General features: G+C 38.6%; 1 protein-coding gene across 3 annotated transcripts in view; it reads left to right on the top strand.

Annotated features, from left to right (window-relative positions):
- LOC150087090 (nuclear factor 1 A-type-like) overlaps window positions 1-18049 on the top strand; it is a 384875-nt gene that overhangs the window by 31081 nt on the left and 335745 nt on the right. Inside the window, exon 2 of one of the 3 annotated variants that reach the window (XM_090371809.1) lies at window positions 6666-6822. The exons of the other annotated variants lie outside the window; for them this stretch is intronic. The gene's annotated coding sequence lies outside the window, so the exon portion shown is untranslated. The remainder of the gene's footprint in view (window positions 1-6665; window positions 6823-18049) is intronic. 3 annotated transcript variants of the gene reach the window in all.

The raw sequence follows: 18049 nt of genomic DNA, 5'->3' as shown, positions 1-18049 counted from the left end.
GTGGAACTTTGTAGATGCTTTGCTGGAATCCAGTTAAACAATGTCAACATTATTTTCTTCATTCAGCTTGTGAGTGACTCTGTCAAAATAGTTAACCAGGTTCAAACATGATTTTTCCTCTACAAAATCATGCTGTTTCCTGCAGAATTCTGTTTCTGTTTAAATGATCCTGTACTGCACTCTTGATCATTGCTTCTATAATTTTCCCTGTCCCCAAAGTCACACTGACTAGTTAGTAGTTATGGAAGGTCTCTGTACTTGAACACAGCATTACCTTATACAGTGGGATTATGATCTCCTTGCTTCTACTCAATAAATCATTAACAGGACACCACACCGTCCATTCCACCTGTATTCACTGCACTGAGGACCTTCACTCTTAGAACCACCTTTTTGTTTTCGAAAATACGTTTGTACTTCTCTAATCCCTGAGCCCAGTGATGCTCTCATAATTAACCTTAATGGTTTGTTGCATTCTCTTGCCACCTTTCTCAAAATTACTAGGTGTATGCCATTACTCTCCCTTAGGCTTAAAAATTTTTCTAATAAATAATCTGAAATTTCAGTATTGTTAATTTCATGTTTCCCAGCTTCATAAATATTAAAAATTTATAATTCTGTAAATATTAATACAATTCATTCAGAATAACACCTGGATCATCTACAGTAATGGACATAAATCGAGAGTAATAATTTAAATAATCAGGATTGATGTGTAGAGATTTGCCTTTAGTCGGCAAGTGGTTGATTGTTGGAACAACATCCATTTGTTGCTGTGGAAGTAAGAAGTTTGAATAAATTCAAAGAAGAACTAGACAAATTATTCGAGGGGATGGACAGGTGATGTGGCATGGTTTTTTTTTTTTTTTTTACTGGTGCTTTATAATCTTGCTTTCTTGGATCATATGCCACTACTATTACTACTAATCATTTTTGCCCTTTTCATAATTTATTATATCAACTACGTCGAGAGAGGACTATTGGTTGAGTGATAATAGCTTTTTATCTTTAGTTTTGATAACATCAGATCATATTCTACCTCTACTTTTTTCCCTCCTTTGGTTTTCTTGTTTTGATAATTTGCATATAATAATCAATAATTGCTTATAATAATCAATTATGCCCATCACTAGTTATCTAAGGCTTTGTCACACTCATTTCACAAGAATCTGTCTGATTTGTTCTTCTCCTCAAGATTTTTTTTTCTGTATTCAAATACGTGAAAAACATCTTATCCTCATTCTTTGCCCTCTTGGGCAGTGATTTGTAAGCTGTAACTTTCTTATGCCATCTTTTTCTTTTCTATTAAACTGACTAGCTCCTATTCATCCACCTCAGTATCCTTCTCCAGCTATAATTTTGTACTGGTATATATGGCTTCTGTGACTATAACTTTAAAGGTACACCACTATTCCAGTATATTTGCAAGCTGTGTGCTATCTCCCCAGTTGACAGAGGCCATGTAGCAGCTTAAGTTTTCTTAATCTCCTTTCCTGAAATTAAAACTCATTCCTTTGCCTCTAACTGCTACCTCACTCCTCATTCGGCGCCCTCCATAGCTAGGTGGGAAGGAGCAGCAGTGCGTAGCACACACTTCTTGATTAGACAGGGTTTCGAGCCCGTCACCACCAAATACGGAAGATGCGGAAAGGTCAGGGAATGACCACCGCATATCCAGGAGCAATATGGCCTTAGTTGCTAATGCTCCTAAAAATCAAATAACAACATTACTCCTCATTATCAAACTTAGAACACCATGATAATTCCATCCTAAGTCTTTTGATGTTTTCTGGTTCATGATTTAGAATCAGTGGTAGAATATTTTTGCTGCTAGTGCTTTCCTTGATATGCTGATACAAATAATAATCATCTGATAGATTTAAAAATTTTGGTCCCCATGGTGAGTTCCCTTCCACTTTCTCCAATGAGTTAGAGGCAAATTGAAATCACCCATAATAAGACATTCACACTTGCTTTCTCATTCTGTTTGCATGTCAGGCTCTCATCATGATCTTCACAATCTTCTGGTCACATTATGTCATTATGATATGGGGGAGCAAGATCCATTTTGACATGGACTCTGTGTGGACACTGGTATAGTTGAGCTATTACAGCCAACAGCCTATCTAAGTACCACTACTGATAACCCACCACAAGCAAATGTGTTTAGGAAGCATAAGAGTGGAACCATTAGACAAGTGGTGCTTGGAAGCAGATTACTTAGTCTAGTGAATTGAGTTTTCCAACTACATTATAGAGATGGGCATAGTGTTTAGGTCAGAGTGCCACCAGTGGTTCCCCACAACTTTGCCTTTGTTTCTTTGTGCGATGAAACAGAACTCTGTAAAAGCCAGAAGTGGGAGTTGTGTGTTGTTTTGTGAAAATGTAGTTTTGGATTGTGTTGTTTATCTGGCTTTCTGCTGTGGGCCCCTAGTGGGACCCCCATGTTGTCCACCACTACCTCTGGGAGGGGTAAGCCAGCAGTTCCATATTTTCGGCTGGCTTCTGCCAGGGTCGCCTAAGCTTCCTGACAGAGACTGAAAAAAAAAAAAAAAAAAAAAAAGAAGAAGATAGGAGTATTGGGGGATGTAGAGGAAGGTGTCCCCAAAGGGTAAATGGGGACAAGCTCTATCAAGCAAAGGGGGGGGGGGATTAAAAGTAGATGTGCTAGGATGAACACTCTAGATTGCCATCTTGTGGAGGATGTCAATTCAACCTTAGTTTGGTCAGGTCCGTCAAATCCAGTGGAATTCCCATGGTCAGGAGAGGTCATAAAAAGGTGAAGGTCATAGTCCGGTGGTTGTCATTCTCTCTGTGGATGTCTCATCCTGTTGTTAGGCATATTCCAGTGATTGTATCACAGTGGAAAGTACTATTGTTTTAGGCTGGTTTCAAGTCAGGTTCCTCGTTGAAGATATTTGGTGCAGTGGCACTTAAAAGGGGTGTTGGTAGTTGGGTGCAGCTTGCTTTTAGGAATTATGGTTCCGGGTTACAGAGTGGGACATCCCTGCGTGAAAATCCTCAGGAAGTTGTGGAGATTGGTTTGGATTGATTAGTCCCTTTATGGCTACAGGAAAGTTCAGCATTTGGCAAAAAGGTCCTGTGCAAATTTAGAAAATGCTTTGTAGTCTTCTTCATTTTCCAGTGGACACTGTTCCTGATCTTTGGGGAGGTAATAAATCTGTGAGATGAGTATACATTGGCGGTCCTCATACAGGGGACAGTCAAACATTAAGTGGTCCCAGGACTCCCTGAGACCACAATGACAGAGAGGGTTGTCTATTATTCCAAGGAATGTGAGATTCCCTCTGATGGAGCCATGATCGGTAAGTAAGTATGTGGTCAGAAGGCCAGGAGAGAACTAAGCTGGTGACCTGGGATAAGTCTTCTGAATGTGAGGGATGAATTTTCGGGTTATTGCGCCTTTCATGGATTCGGTCCATCTTGTTTTCCAAGCCTGCTGTAGGAAGGTGGGCTGTTGTCTCTTTTCCATGCTGTGATTGTTGAGTGGGTCAGTGGTAAAGCCCATGCAGGTGGTAGAGTTTCCTTTGCTCAGGTGGAAGAGTATACCACAGCAAATGACTTCCAGGTCCAGGGGTAGGATGCTCACCAGCAGTTGCAGGGCACGACAGTTCCACAATTTGTTGCTGACCGCCTTGCGCTCATTTATGGTGACTGTCATTCTGGACCACTAAACATCTTTCAGCATGGTACTTCTCCATGTAACAAGGGAACAGCATTAAATTGATTCAGTGAAAAAGGGAATACTCCATTCTCCTATAGTTGACAAACTCAGCCAAGCTGTTTATTTAAGCATTCGTGGGACATAGAATGAACAATTCACTTCCCGGATATATCCTCATGTACTTGGAAACTGTGAGATGCAGTGTAATTGGCATGGGTTAGCATATGTGTCCACTATACAGCACTTCATAAAGTCTGTTCCCTGATATATCCTGGCCATGCTGCATGCTGAAGATTGTGCAACTAGGTACTAGGGTACTAGTTGGTTAATATGTCCATCTCCTCAAATAATTTTTCTCATCCCTGCTGTTAATTTATTGAAACAAACCTCTTCCACAACAATCAATTACTCTCTGACTGAAAGAAAAGTTTGCTCCCTGATGTATATCATCTGAGAAAGAGTAAGGATGCCATCAGTATTTAGTGTGCTCAATCTGTTTAAAGTTCTGCATCCTTTTAAACACTTCAATCAGATAACGTTTTACAAGTGTTCACTTTCCAAGTGCTGCAATTTTCAGAACTAAAGTCTTTTATGGTAAGAATGCCATTTTGTGGCCTTGATTAATCTTGTTGACTAAGCTTGTTGCTCTTCACTGTTCCCATTCCAACAGTTCTGAATCCTTAAAATGAGGCCTCCAGACCTTTATGCTGTAGTCCAGATGCAGCCAACCATTGCTTTATAAAGTGGGATAATCATCTCCTTGTTCCCTCTGGCACAATTCTGGTATATTAATGACAGATCCACATGAGGTGCTCTAGCAGCCTGTTCGCATTGCACTGGGAACTTCATATTGGACTGTAATTCTGGACTGCTTTGAGTATTGTACTGCCCAGTTGGTATGTTATTCTGGGATTACTGCAGCGTGGAGTTTGGGGAGACCCCCAGTGCTGCAAGACAATTAATACTAACACTGTGCCCATATGCAATACCATGCATTTATCAAAGTAGTTCAGCTGCAATTTCTCGGTGCATGCCACTAATTTTTCTTTGCAGATGGTGGCGCATTATGACCTGCGTAGTCCATGCGCCATTAAACCTCAATACAAACAAATCTTTGCAGATGGGATGATTTCTTGTTGCAGTAGAACATCTTTGCAGATGGGGGTGACTTCTTGTTGCAGTAGTACAGTTCCTGTAATTAACCACCCTGCTAACCTTTGTATCATCTGCAAACATAAACAATAAGGAGGCCCAGCATTTAACTCCCAAGGGATGTCACGAATGTTATTAATGATGGGCCCAAGAAGTGAAATATCCATTTATAACCACCCTCTGTCTTCTGCTGTTCAACCACCCCATTATCAATATTGGTACCTTGTCCTTACTACCACACTGTTAAAATTTGTACAGTATTCCTATGGAGCAGTGTCAAAAACTTATTGAAATCTGAAGATATTATGTCAGAATTATCTTGTGCACACAAGTTCCTTTATTGTTGTATCTTAGCAGCATTGGGCAGACAAGATCTTCCCTGAACAGATCAATGCTGTAATTTGCACATAACTGCATTCCTGTGTTTGCCTGTCAGTCTGTAAATTGATAATTAGAGATTGTTCATAAATATTTTCATATACATATAGGTTTGTATTATGTGGTGACATGTTCCACTGTTGAAAATGGCCCATATATATTCTTATATGGTCCATTTTCATTTTTACTGTCAATAAAGCTGTTACTATTTCAATACGTAGATGATATTATATTCTTATATGGGCCATTTTCATTTTTACTGTCAATAAAGCTGTTACTATTCCAATACGTAGATGATAAATTTAGGCATGTAGATTAAAGTTCTCTTTATAAATTAATTACTAAGATTATAACTGTATAGAAAACTTAATAAAATTTTAGTTTTATATTCTCTAAGCCTAGCCATTCAGTTTATATGCAGTTATATAAGTATGTAATATTTACTTCTTCTGTGTATATATAAATATATATATTGTTTTAAGTGGTCTCTTCACTCCCTCTCTTCACAAGTGACACCATGTTCATGAATCTTACATAACAATACACACGAAGCATGCTGTCTAAAGCTAATGATACTGCATTAAAACTACATTTAATTTTAATTCCATTTTAATGAAATTTGGAATGGCTCTGCAAATATTTCTAAAAGGCCCAAATGTAAATTTCATGAAAATCTGACCACTAGGAGTCGAGTTACATACAGATGGACGTGGTGAAGACAATTGGTGCATATATACTTATATATGCAAACATGCTTAAAAAGTAAGGGAAGTATACACAAAGCTGAAAGAAAGAAGAATAACATAAAGGATGGTGCAGGATCTTTCAAACTCGTTTTACATATGATTCTGAATTACTCGTAAAATGTAATTTTCAAAACCACTTAAGTTTATACGTGATTACAAAGGCAGTAACAACCTAGATCTGGATCAAGGTTAACAGTAACTCAGTTAATCTTGATCCAGAAATTAATGTGCACTAGATATTTCATTGAGATGTCTCTCAGACTAGCCACCACTGCTAGGTTAAGACAGTAAGGGTTAAATGACAAAAAGGCATAAATGTGTGCATAACCTTCTGAGATATTTCTAGCAGAAAAATATGGTGACACTTCAGATATATTAAAATTTTGTTTTTCTAATTACACATAGAAATTTAGTTGAGTAGTTTTGGAATGGTGCATTATAGTCTTTGTCACCTTATGTACCACTAAAATCCAAATCAGCCAATTAATGAACATGGTTGTTAATTTGGAATTACAGCGAAAAAGGTATGACAGACATCATGTAATAATGTCTATCATTATTACAATTATTACATAAAAATGGCTTCTTGTCTGATTATTATAATTTATTTATTTTACAAAGCATATTACAGATAATACTTCCAATCAGAGTCTTTATTAATAGATAAATAAATTTTCTGTTTATACTCTGGGACGACCACACAGTCAAAGAAGTTCACAAGATCGAAAGAATACAAGAAACAGCACCATATTTAGCAGTTGCAGTCTTGAACTCTGTTCACTCAGTTCACGTGTACTTATGAACCCTTGTGCCTGACCACTCAGCTATGCAGTAATGCAAGAAGTTAGATGTAAAATATTGGTAAAAATAGATATCTATCAAATATATATTTAATATATATTCTAAGCAGAAATATGTGTGTGCATGTGTGGTGCTTAATTTTGATGTGCTTAATTTGAAAATGGAAAGACTAATAGATTTCGTGATTTTACTTTGTTTATAATGTTTTTATAAGACTTTTTTTCTCCCAAGCAGAAGTAATAAAAAGTTTGCTTTGTTGAAAATAAGAGGAAAATGTTTGCAAAGAAACACATTTGTACATTTTCAATTTTTTTTCATAAAAAATGTATTTAATAAGTCTTGCATTCCATTAATAACAGGTCAAGCATTAATGTATGAGGTATGACCAGAATGGGGGACTTGCTTTTTATCTTGCAATGTTGTAGTGAGTTGTTACTTGCCGCAACATGTTCAGTGGCTCGAAAAGAGTAATGCATGAATTACCCATTATCTATAGTCAGTTGACTTGGCGCATTATAGCCTTAGATGCTAATGCGCCATAAAATCCTAAAACAAAACAAAAAACAAAAAATCTACAGTCAGTCTGACAGAAAGTTTTTTTTTTTGTTTCTCTCTAGGATGGATGTAGATGACCTGTGGGCTACGGAATGTCTTACGAACAAGTGAAGCTCATTTCCAGCTTATGGACTCTCATAGTAGTCTTTAACTATCGTATGCTTTTGTCTTTTACTCAGTTAAATCCTTATCTGTTGTAATCTGTTTGCCATATTTCTTTTGAACAGACAGCATCTCCATTGGAATGAATGGGTTTGTGGCTTTCAGGACCACCTCTTGTAATGGAATTGCATCCAGCAGCAGCAGCATGTAGTTGTCTCTTCAGTTAATAGAGCTGAAGAAATATCTGTTATAGTCCCCTCTAATAGAGTTGATTGTCTTACTATTGACGTTCTCACCTTTTCCACAGAAATTTCTTTTGACACTACTCATTTTATAATATTGTTGTCATTATCCACTATTGGTGTCTGCACTCTCAAGGTGTTTATGCAGTTTAGATTCTTGGTAATAACCAGGTTGAGCATTGTAGAGTCCCTTTGTACTTTTATTTATTCCAACAATATGTTGGAATAAATAAAAGTCATCTAGATGCTTCAAAACACTTTCCTAGCAGCACGTTGCCAGTACATGATTTAGATTATGTTGCCCATAATTAGTCAGCCACATTTGCTTTTCCTATTCTGGTAGCCTGAAGATATTTTTGTCATACTTTTCAGAATCATCTGGCCTCTAATGTATCCCCACTAGAATGTCATCTCATACCACATGGCCATCTGAACTTGTTCTGACTCTAGGAAAAGTCTGGTTTCTTTTAGAGAGCACTTGATCAGAATAATGAAACTGATAGTTGGTTTGTTACTGCATCAGTTTGCTTGTACATGGAAGATCTCACCTTCCATGCAGAAGGAAGGACAAATGAAATACAGCCATATACCCTGGCTGCATTTCTTTTGTCCTTATTACAAAATAAATTATAATATATTATATATATTATCCAATTCCTATACTGTTGAATCTCCCAGTAAGGCTATATCAGCATTACTTGACCTAATCAAATCTCCTTTAAACCAGAACATTTTGCATCAGAAGGACCAGTCCTCTAGTCCAGACTTAGGAGAGAGTTGCCTGGCATAAAATTAGACATTTGAGTCTCTGTTGACCCTTGTACACTTCTGTATTTCGTAACTTATCTTTTACACTCAAATTCACACTTTCTGTTCACTGACTTTTTTTGGGTAGTAAAATTTAAAACAATAAAAAAGATAAGCGTCCATCAATAACAGAGCTTACTGCACACAAAAATTGGAACTAACGTGACCATGCAAATGAGACTAATATAGATATAGGAAAGAAAGAACAGATTTCAGTGAAGAGGGAACACATTTCACCTTAATAACTTGAAAACACAGAATTCCAGCTTTCAGTATTATCGCAAATGCAATAAGATAGAGTTGACTACCCATTTATTGCACTAACATATTTATTCTAATAAACCGGAAACTGCAAATTGTTTTTACTGTTTTGTGGTTGTGACCTCCAGAAATGTGCTTTAGAAAAATATCATAAGGCTTTCACAATTGATTGTTATAATTAGCATTAGCATTAGTAGAGGCATACGATGCAAGAAAGCAAGCTTATGCAGCATCAGCCAAAAAAAAAAAAAAAAATCTCCCATTTTACCCCGCCATTCGTTCCAAAATGCTTGTCCAGCTCAACCTTGAATTTATTTAGGTTATCAACTCCCACAACAAAAGATGGAAATCTTTTCCACCAATCAACCACCCACTGGCTAAAGGCAAATTTCCGCACATACATTCTACAACTGTCTTTCCTCAATTTGAATCTATGCCTCCTCAGGTTCTTAATCTGAGCAAAAGGAAGAATCCCATCAGCATTCAGCTTGCTCAACCCATTCAAGGCCTTATACACCTCAATCAGATCACCTCGCAGGTGCCTAGCCTCCAGGCGCTGCAATTTGCAGAACTTAAGCCTTTCTTCGTAAGAGCACCCCCCTTGTTCCCCTCACCAATCTTGTTGCCCTTCTTTGTACTCATTCTAGCAACTCTACATCCTTCCTAAAATGAGGCCTCCAGGCCTGTACATAGTACTCTAGGTGTGGCCTGACCATTGCCATGTACAACAGGATAGTTACCTCATTGTCCCTGCTAGCAAAATTCCTATATATCTTTGACAAAACTCCATGACCTGCACTGGCAGGTCATGGAGTCTTGTCAATGATCAGCAGACTTCATATTTGACTGCATAGTTACCCGCTTCATATTTGACTGCACAGTTACCTGAGTGTAGTACCACACAGTTGATACTTTTCACTTGGGTTATTGCTACCCATATGCAGTACTTTGCATTTGTCAGTGTTAAACTTCAGTTGCCACTTCTCAGCCCATTTGGCCAACTTATCTAGAGCCAGTTGGAGTAGCATACTGTCTTTACTTTGGTTAACAACCCTGCCAACCATTGTATCATCTGCAAACTTGGACATTAATCCTGATATACCTTCATCAATATCTTTGATGAATACACAAAACAACAATGGACTCAGCACCAAACCCTGGAAAACTCCACTATAACCCCAGGGACTCACATCTGGTGAGTATGGGCTTGGCACAACCAGGGTCCTGTGCTGGATATCATCATTCTCTTTCTCTCACTCTCTCTTTCTCTCTCTCTCTCAGGGTTATTTGGAAATTTATTTTGGCTGGTGCAGCATAATAATGTGCTGCACTATATGGCTAATAATAATAATAACATTTGTCCACCAAGAACAGTGTCCATTGATGACCACTCTCTGTCGTCTCCCGCTCAACCCTCCCTTTATCCATTTAGCAACTTACCCTTAATGCTATACCTCTCCAATTTGTGCAGCAGTCTTCCATGTGCAACAGTATCAAAAGCTTTCCTGAAATCCAAGTATATGATATCAAAATTATTTTTGATATTCAGTTCTTTTGTGGCCGCGTCATAGTATCTAATCAGATTGGTCAGACAAGACCGCCCTTTAACAAACCCATGCTGTATCTTAACTATTACTGGCCTTGTCTAGATGATCCTGCAATGCTTCTTAATCCGGTGACTCCATTATTTTCCCCAGAACACAAGTTAAACTAATTGTGTTCTATAGTTACTTGTCACCTTTTGTGAACCCCTTTGTGAATTAGAGATACATTTGCACACCTCTAGTCCATGGGTATCTCCCCTGAGTCCAAGGAAGCTCTCATAATTATGGCTAAGGGTTTGCTTACTTCCCTTGCTACCTCCATTAATATAACTGGACAGATCCCATCCATCCCAGGTGCTTTCCTTATGTTTAACTTCAACAATTTCTCCTCCACTTTGCTCTCAGTTATTACAAAATCACTTAGCTCTCTGTTAGAGTTTGATAACTTCTGGAATTCCCCTCATTGAATAACTCACGTGTGAATGTAGATGCATAATACTCATTCAAGTAGGCGCCTCCGTAGCCAGGTGGGAAGGAGCAGCAGTGCGTAGCACACGCTTCTTAATTAGATCGGGGTTCGAGCCCGTCACCACCAAAAACGGAGGATGCGGAAAGGTCAGGGAATGACCACCACATATCCTCGGAGCAATATGGCCTTAGTTGCTAATGCTCCTAAAAGCCAAATAACAAACAAACAAACTCATTCAAGTTTATCAGCTATCTGAGCATGATCATCAATAGTCAACCCACCTACGTTAAGTGGTCCAGTCTGTTTCATCCCTTTCCTTCTAGTGTTTACATAAGTAAATAACTCTTTGCTGTTTTTCTTTGCATCCTCTGCCAAAGATTTCTTGTAATCTGCCTTCGCCTGCCTAACCTTCTTTGTGACTTGATTACAGACAAGCTTATATCTGCCATAGGCTTCTGTGTCACATGATAATTTACATGCATCCCATACATTTTTCTTCTCTGCCACGAGCCTCATTAATTCATATGACATCCATTTAGGCCTGAACCTTGAACAGTATTTCTTAATTGGAATGAAGAGCCTAGTAGCCTCCAAGATTAAGTCCCTGAAGTCTTCCCATTTAGAATTCAACATTGGTAACATCATCAGTTGATCCCACTGTACAGAATTTAAAAACTGTCTGAGACCCGTTGTCACACTTACGAAAGCAAAAGCCCTTCCTTTTAGCCTTGATGGTAGTTACATCTTTAAATAATTCCCATATCAGTACATTGTGATTACTGTCACCCAGTGGTTCCTTTATAAAGGAACCACTGGGTGACAGTAATCACAATTCTTATTGCATGATGAATCACTACTGATAATCAGACAAAGAGTATTACCCCCCTCTTGTTGCCTCTCGAACATGCTACTGTAGAAAACAGTCATTCAATAAATCCAAAAAAGGCTTGCCAGTGTGCAAGCGACCAATCCACAAGTTCCAGTTGATATCTGGAAAGTTAAAATCCTCGATTATAAGACATTCTGAATTACTGGCCCACTCTATTTCTCTGCACAATTGCTCATTATACTCATCAGATTCATTAGGCCTATAGCATTCACCTGCTCTCATTTTTCCTTTCCCAGTGCTTATGTCTCACCAAACAGACTCAACATAGCATTGTTCACTGACTGGATGCACTTCCTTAGATTTTGTGTGTTTATTCACTAACAGCATAACCCCTCCTCCCTTCCTATCCTGTCTATCCTTCCTGTACACATTGTACTCCCAAATTCCAAGTCTGCACTGCTTATATCTGTGTGACACCACATCTCAGATATCCCAACAGTATCTGCCTTTGATGTCTTGATCAGCACTTCATATTCATCAATTTTATTTACTAAACATTTAGTATTAGTATACATGCACTTGTTCTTACTCTTTGTTACTCTAACACAGCCCATGTATTTACTTGATCCATGATGACTCCCAGCAGCTCTCTAGGCTGCTGCGCATTACAATAGAAGCAGTGCAAGAATACTTTTGCCTCTGTCTGTGGCTACCGTTAACCTTTTTGTCTGTGAATCACTGCAATATAGCAGTTTTCCGAACCACCTAACACTGACTCAATAGCATCAGCAAATATTCTTGCACACCTTCTATTTAAGTGTACCCCATCCCTGTAGAAGCAGTCTCTCCTGTCAACAAACACAGACCAGGCTGAAAAAAATTCTACCCATTGTGCCTTGCACAGTCTCTTCAAGGCCGAATTGATCGACAAGCCTCTCATAATATGCTCCATTCTATCATGTCTGGGCAAAATTGGCGCCTCCGTAGCCAGGCGGGAAGGAGCAGCAGTGCGTAGCATACGCTTCTTGATTAGACCGTGGTTCGAGCCCGTCACCACCAAATACGGAGGATGCGGAAAGGTCAGGGAATGACCACCGCATATCCCGGAGCAATATGGCCTTAGTTGCTAATGCTCCTAAAAACTAAATAACAAACTGGGCAGAATTGCAGACACTCTTTCACATTCAACCCTAACTCATGACTTTTTTTCAACATTGACCTGTGTTTGTTGAGTAAATCTGTAGATCTCTTACTCTTAATGTCAGTAGTTCCAATGTTTACAAGAATATCACCTTTTGCACCTTTAAAAGATGTCTGCTGTACGTTGTCAACTTTTGACCCTGTCAGACATACACTGGCCCTGTTCCACCTATCCGTTTTGCATAGTATTGTTGGTGACAGTAGTGTCACCAACAATAACTAGTTCCTTTGGGACCAGCGCATAATGGAGCATATAAAAATGATGAAAGTGTACTGCCATTTCTATTATAAAAACGAACTTTTAGAGAGATAAATAGCATAGTTATATAGCAAAAATTTCATCTTCCTAGGTCTTGGAACGAATTACCAAAAAAAAAAAAAAAAAAAAAGAATGTGTAATTGGGTTCACATTACAATATAATCACGATACCTCCATTTATTCCTAGGGGATGCAAAATACATTTCCAAGTTTTTTTTTTTTTTTTTTTTCAGTTTGAACCGGCCGGCAAAAACCTATGTAAAGTCGAATTTTCGTAAGTCAAGTATTACATAAGCTGGGAAGTGCCTGTACACAGTACTCATGGTGTGGCCTGACCATTGCCTTATACAAAGGTATAATAACCTCCTTATTCCTGCTAGCAAAATTCCTGTATATCATTGTCAAGACCCTGAGATCTGCTCTGGTCTGCACTGCTCAGAAAACTTCATATCTGATTGCACAATTACCCGCAAGTCTTTTTCATTCTCCACTACCCTAAGTGTAGTACCACACAGTTGGTACATCTCAGGGATTACTGGTACTCATATGCAGTACTTTGCATTTGTCAATGTTAAACTTCAGTTGCCACTTCTCTGCCCATCTGCCCAACTTTTCTAGATCCTGTTGCAGTAGCATACTATCATTACTGGCATTAATAACCCTGCCAACCTTTGTATCATCTGCGAACTTGGACATTAGGCCTAATATGCCTTCATCAATATCATTGATAAATATACAACACAACAATAGGCCTAAAACTGAATCCTGGGGGCCTCCACTAATAACATTAGTCCACGAAGAGCAGTGTCCAATGATTACCACTCTGTTTTCTCCTACTCAACCATCCCTTTATCCATAGCAGCAATTTGCCTCCAATGCCACACTGCTCCAATTTGTGCAGCAGTCTTCCATGTGCAACTGTATCAAAAGTCTTTCTTAGGTCCAAATATATGATAACAAAATTGTTTTTTGTATCCAGTTCCTTTGTGACTACATAGTATCCAATCAAATTGTCAGAAAAGACTTACTCTTCTCCGTTAACAACTCCAAGCTGTGTCTGAATTATTACTGCAGTCTTATCTAGATGATCCTGTAATGCTTCTTTAACCAGCGACTCCATTATTATCCGAAGAACAGAACTAACAGGTCCGTAATTACTCGTGTCATCCTGGGATCATTCTTTATGAATTGGAGATACATTTGCACATCTCCAGTCCGAGGGGACCTCCCTGAGTCCCACGATTTTCTCATTATTATGGATAAGGGCTTCCTTAGTTTCTTTGCCATCTACTTTAATATAACTGGATAGATCCCATCCACCCCAGGTGCCTTTCTTATGTTTACCTTCAACAATTTCTCCTCCACTTTGCTCTCAGTTATTATAAAATCATTGAGCACCCTTTTACAGTTTGATAAACTTCTGGCATTTTCCTCCCTTAATAACTCGTCTTGTGTGAATGTAGATGCAAAATACTCATTCAGATTATCAGCTATTTCAGCAAGAACATCAACAGTCGAGCCGTCGATATCAAGTGGACTAATCTGATTGGTCCCTTCCTTTTAGAGTAAGGTAGTTCTTGCTGTTTTTCTTAGCATCCTTTGCCAAAGATTTATCGTAATCTGCCTTCACTTGCGTAATCTCCTTTGTGACTTGATTATAGACTAGCTTATATCTGCCATAGGCTTCTGTGTCACCTGATAATTTTTATGCATCTCATGCATTTTTCTCCTCTGCCACAAGTCTCATTAGTTCATCTGATATCCATTTAGGCCTAAACTATGAACAATATTTCTTAATTAGTATGAAAAGCCTAGTAGCTGCCACAAATAATTTCTTAAATACTTCTAATTTAGAAATTGCTGTGGGTAATGTCATCAGTTGTTCCCACTGTAAAGAATTTAAATACTATATGAGACCACTGTAGTCACCTTTATGAAAGGAAAAACCCTTCCCTTAACCCGTCATGGTAATTGTATCTTTAAGTAAATCTCACATCAGTACACTGTGATCACTGCCACCTAGTGGTTCCTTTATCTACAAATTCTTAATGCACGAATAAATCACTGCTGACCAGATCAAGAGTATTACCCTCTCTGGTTGCCTCTCAAACATGCTGCTGCAGTAAACAGTCATCCAGTAAATTCACAAAAATCTTGTTAGTATGCGAGTGACCAACCCACAAGTTCCAGTCTATATCTGGGAAGTTTAAATCCCTGATTATAACAAATCTGATTTACTTGTCCATGCTATTTCTCCATACAATTGTTCATTGTACTCATTAGAGGCATTAACTCTACAACACACTCTTACTTTCATTTTTCCTTTCTCAGTGATTATGTCACACCAAACTGACTCAGCATTGCACTATCCATCTATGTCAGCTGGATGCACTTCCATAGATTTTATGTTTTTCTTAATTAACAGCATAAGACCTCCTCCCTTCCTCTCCTGTCTGTCCTTTCTGTACATATTGTACTCCCCAAATTCCAATTCTGCACTGCTTATATCCGTGTGGTACTACATTTCTGTGCCACATCATCAAAAATCGGATATCCCACACTATATGCCTTTGATGTCTTCACTAGCACTTCAAATTCATCAAATTTATTTACTATACACTTCTAGCATTGGTGAAAGTGCAAGTATGCACGCGCCTATTCTTAGTTACCCTAACATAGTCCATGTATTTATTTGTTTCATGATGACTGCCATCAGTCCCCGAACCCTCAGCATCTAGTCCTCCAGGCCCCTGCTCTTTCTAATAGAAGTAGTGCAAGAATCACCTTCACCTTTGCCTGCGGCTACTTTTAACCTTTTATTCTGTGAATCCCCCGAAGCTAGCATTTTTCCGACCCACCCAATGCTGACTCGATAGCATCAGAAAACACTCTTGCACCCCTTCTATTTAAATGTATCCCATCCCTCTAGAAGCAGTAGTAGTGGTAGTGGCAAGTGATGCAAGAAAGCAAGTGTATGAGTTATGCAGCATCAGCCAAAAAAAAAAAATTACAAAACAATCCCCTCTAAATATTTGTCTAGTTATTCCTTAAATTTATTTAACCTATCAACTTTCACAACGACAGATGGAAGTTTGTTCCAGAAATTAACCACCCGCTGGCTAAAGGCAAATTTCCGCACATCTATTCTACATCTGTCCTTCCTGAATTTCAATTTATGCTCCCTTAGGTTCGTAATCTGAACAAGTGGAAGAATCCCATCAGAATTCAGTGTGCTCAACCCATTCAAAGCCTTATACATCTCAATCAGATCACCTCGCAGGTGCCTAGTCTCCAGCTGCTGCAATTTGCAGAACTTAAGCCTCTCCTGGTAAGAGGATCCCTTCATTTCCCTCACCAGTCTTGTTGCCCTTCTCTGTACACGCTCAAGCAAATCTACATCCTTCCTAAAATGAGGCCTCCAGACCTGCATGCAGTACTCAAGGTGTGGCCTGACCATTGCCTTATACAGAGGGACAATCACCTCCTTTTCCCTTCTAACAAAATTCCTGTATATCATTGACAACACTCCATGACCTGCCCTGTCTGCATTGCTCAGAAAACTTCATATCTGACTGCACAATTACTCCCAGGTCTTTTCATTTTCTACCTCCTTAGGTGTAGTACCACACAGTTGGTACGTTTTTCTGGGGTTACTTCTACCCATATACAGTACTTTGCAGTTTTCAATGTTAAACTTTAGTTGCCACTTCTCAGCCCATCTGCCCAAATTTTCTAGATCCTGTTGCAGTAACACACTGCCATTACTGTCATTAACAATCCTGCCGACCTTTGTATCATTTGCAAACTTCAATACTAAGCCTGATATACCTTCATCAATATCATTGATAAATATAAAAAACAACAGTGGACCCAACACCGAACCCTGTGGGACTCCACTAATAACATTAGTCCATGAAGAGCAGCACACATTGATTACAACCCTCTGTCTTCTCTCACTCAACCATCCTTTTATCCATTGTAGCAACTTACTCTTAATACAATTCTGCTCCAATTTGTACAGTAGTCTTCCATGTGCAACAGTGTCAAAAGCTTTCCTGAAATCCAAATATATGATATCAAAATTATTTTTTGCTTCCAGTTCCTTTGTAACCACATAATAACCAATCAAATTTTTCAGACAAGACTTTCCCTTAACAAACCCATGCTGTGTCTGAATTATTGCTGCAGTCTTGTCTAGATGATCCTGCAATGCATCTTTAACCAGTTACTCCATTATTTTACCCGGAGCAGAAGTTAAACTAACTGCTCTGTAATTACTTGTGTCACCCTTTGATCTCCCTTTGTGAATTGGGGATACATTTTCACATCTCCAGTCCGTGGGGACCACCCCTGAGTCCAAGGATGCTCTCATAATTATGGCTGAGGGTTTGCTTACTTCCTTTGCCATCTCCTTTAATATAACTGAATAGATCCCATCCACCCCAGGTGCCTTTCTTACGTTTAACTTCAACAATTTCTCCTCCACTTTGTTCTCAGTTATTACAAAATCATTAAGCACCCTGTTACAATTTGATAATCTTGTGGCATTTTCAAACCTTAATAGCTCTTCATGTGTGAATGTAGATGAAAATACTCATTCAGTTTGTTTGCTATCTGAGCAGGATCATCAACAGTCGAACTATCGATATCAAGTGGACCATTCAGATTCATCCCTTTCCTTTTAGAGTTAACATAACTCGAAATCCTTGCTGTTTTTGTTAGCATCCTTAGCCAAAGAGTTCTCATAATCTTCCTTCACCTGCCTAACCTCCTTTGTGACTTGATTAGAGACTAGCTTATATATATCATAGGCTTCTGTGTCACCTGATAATTTATATGCATTCCATGCATTTTTCTTCTCTGCCACGAGTCTCATTAGTTCATTTGACAACCATATAGGCCTAAACCTTGAACAATATTTCTTAATAGGTATGAAACGTTTAGTAGCTTTCACTATTAATTCCTTGAATGCTTTCCAGTTAGAATTTGCTGTTGGTAACATCATCAGTTTGTCCCACT

The sequence above is a fragment of the Mastigoproctus giganteus genome, chromosome 4 (genome assembly GCF_048544385.1).
Source record: "Mastigoproctus giganteus isolate SK-2022 chromosome 4, ASM4854438v1, whole genome shotgun sequence".
In the NCBI taxonomy this organism is placed as follows: Eukaryota; Metazoa; Arthropoda; class Arachnida; order Uropygi; family Thelyphonidae; genus Mastigoproctus; species Mastigoproctus giganteus.
The sequence above is the reverse complement of the archived record's forward strand: the minus strand, read 5'-3'. Positions and strand labels throughout refer to the sequence as shown.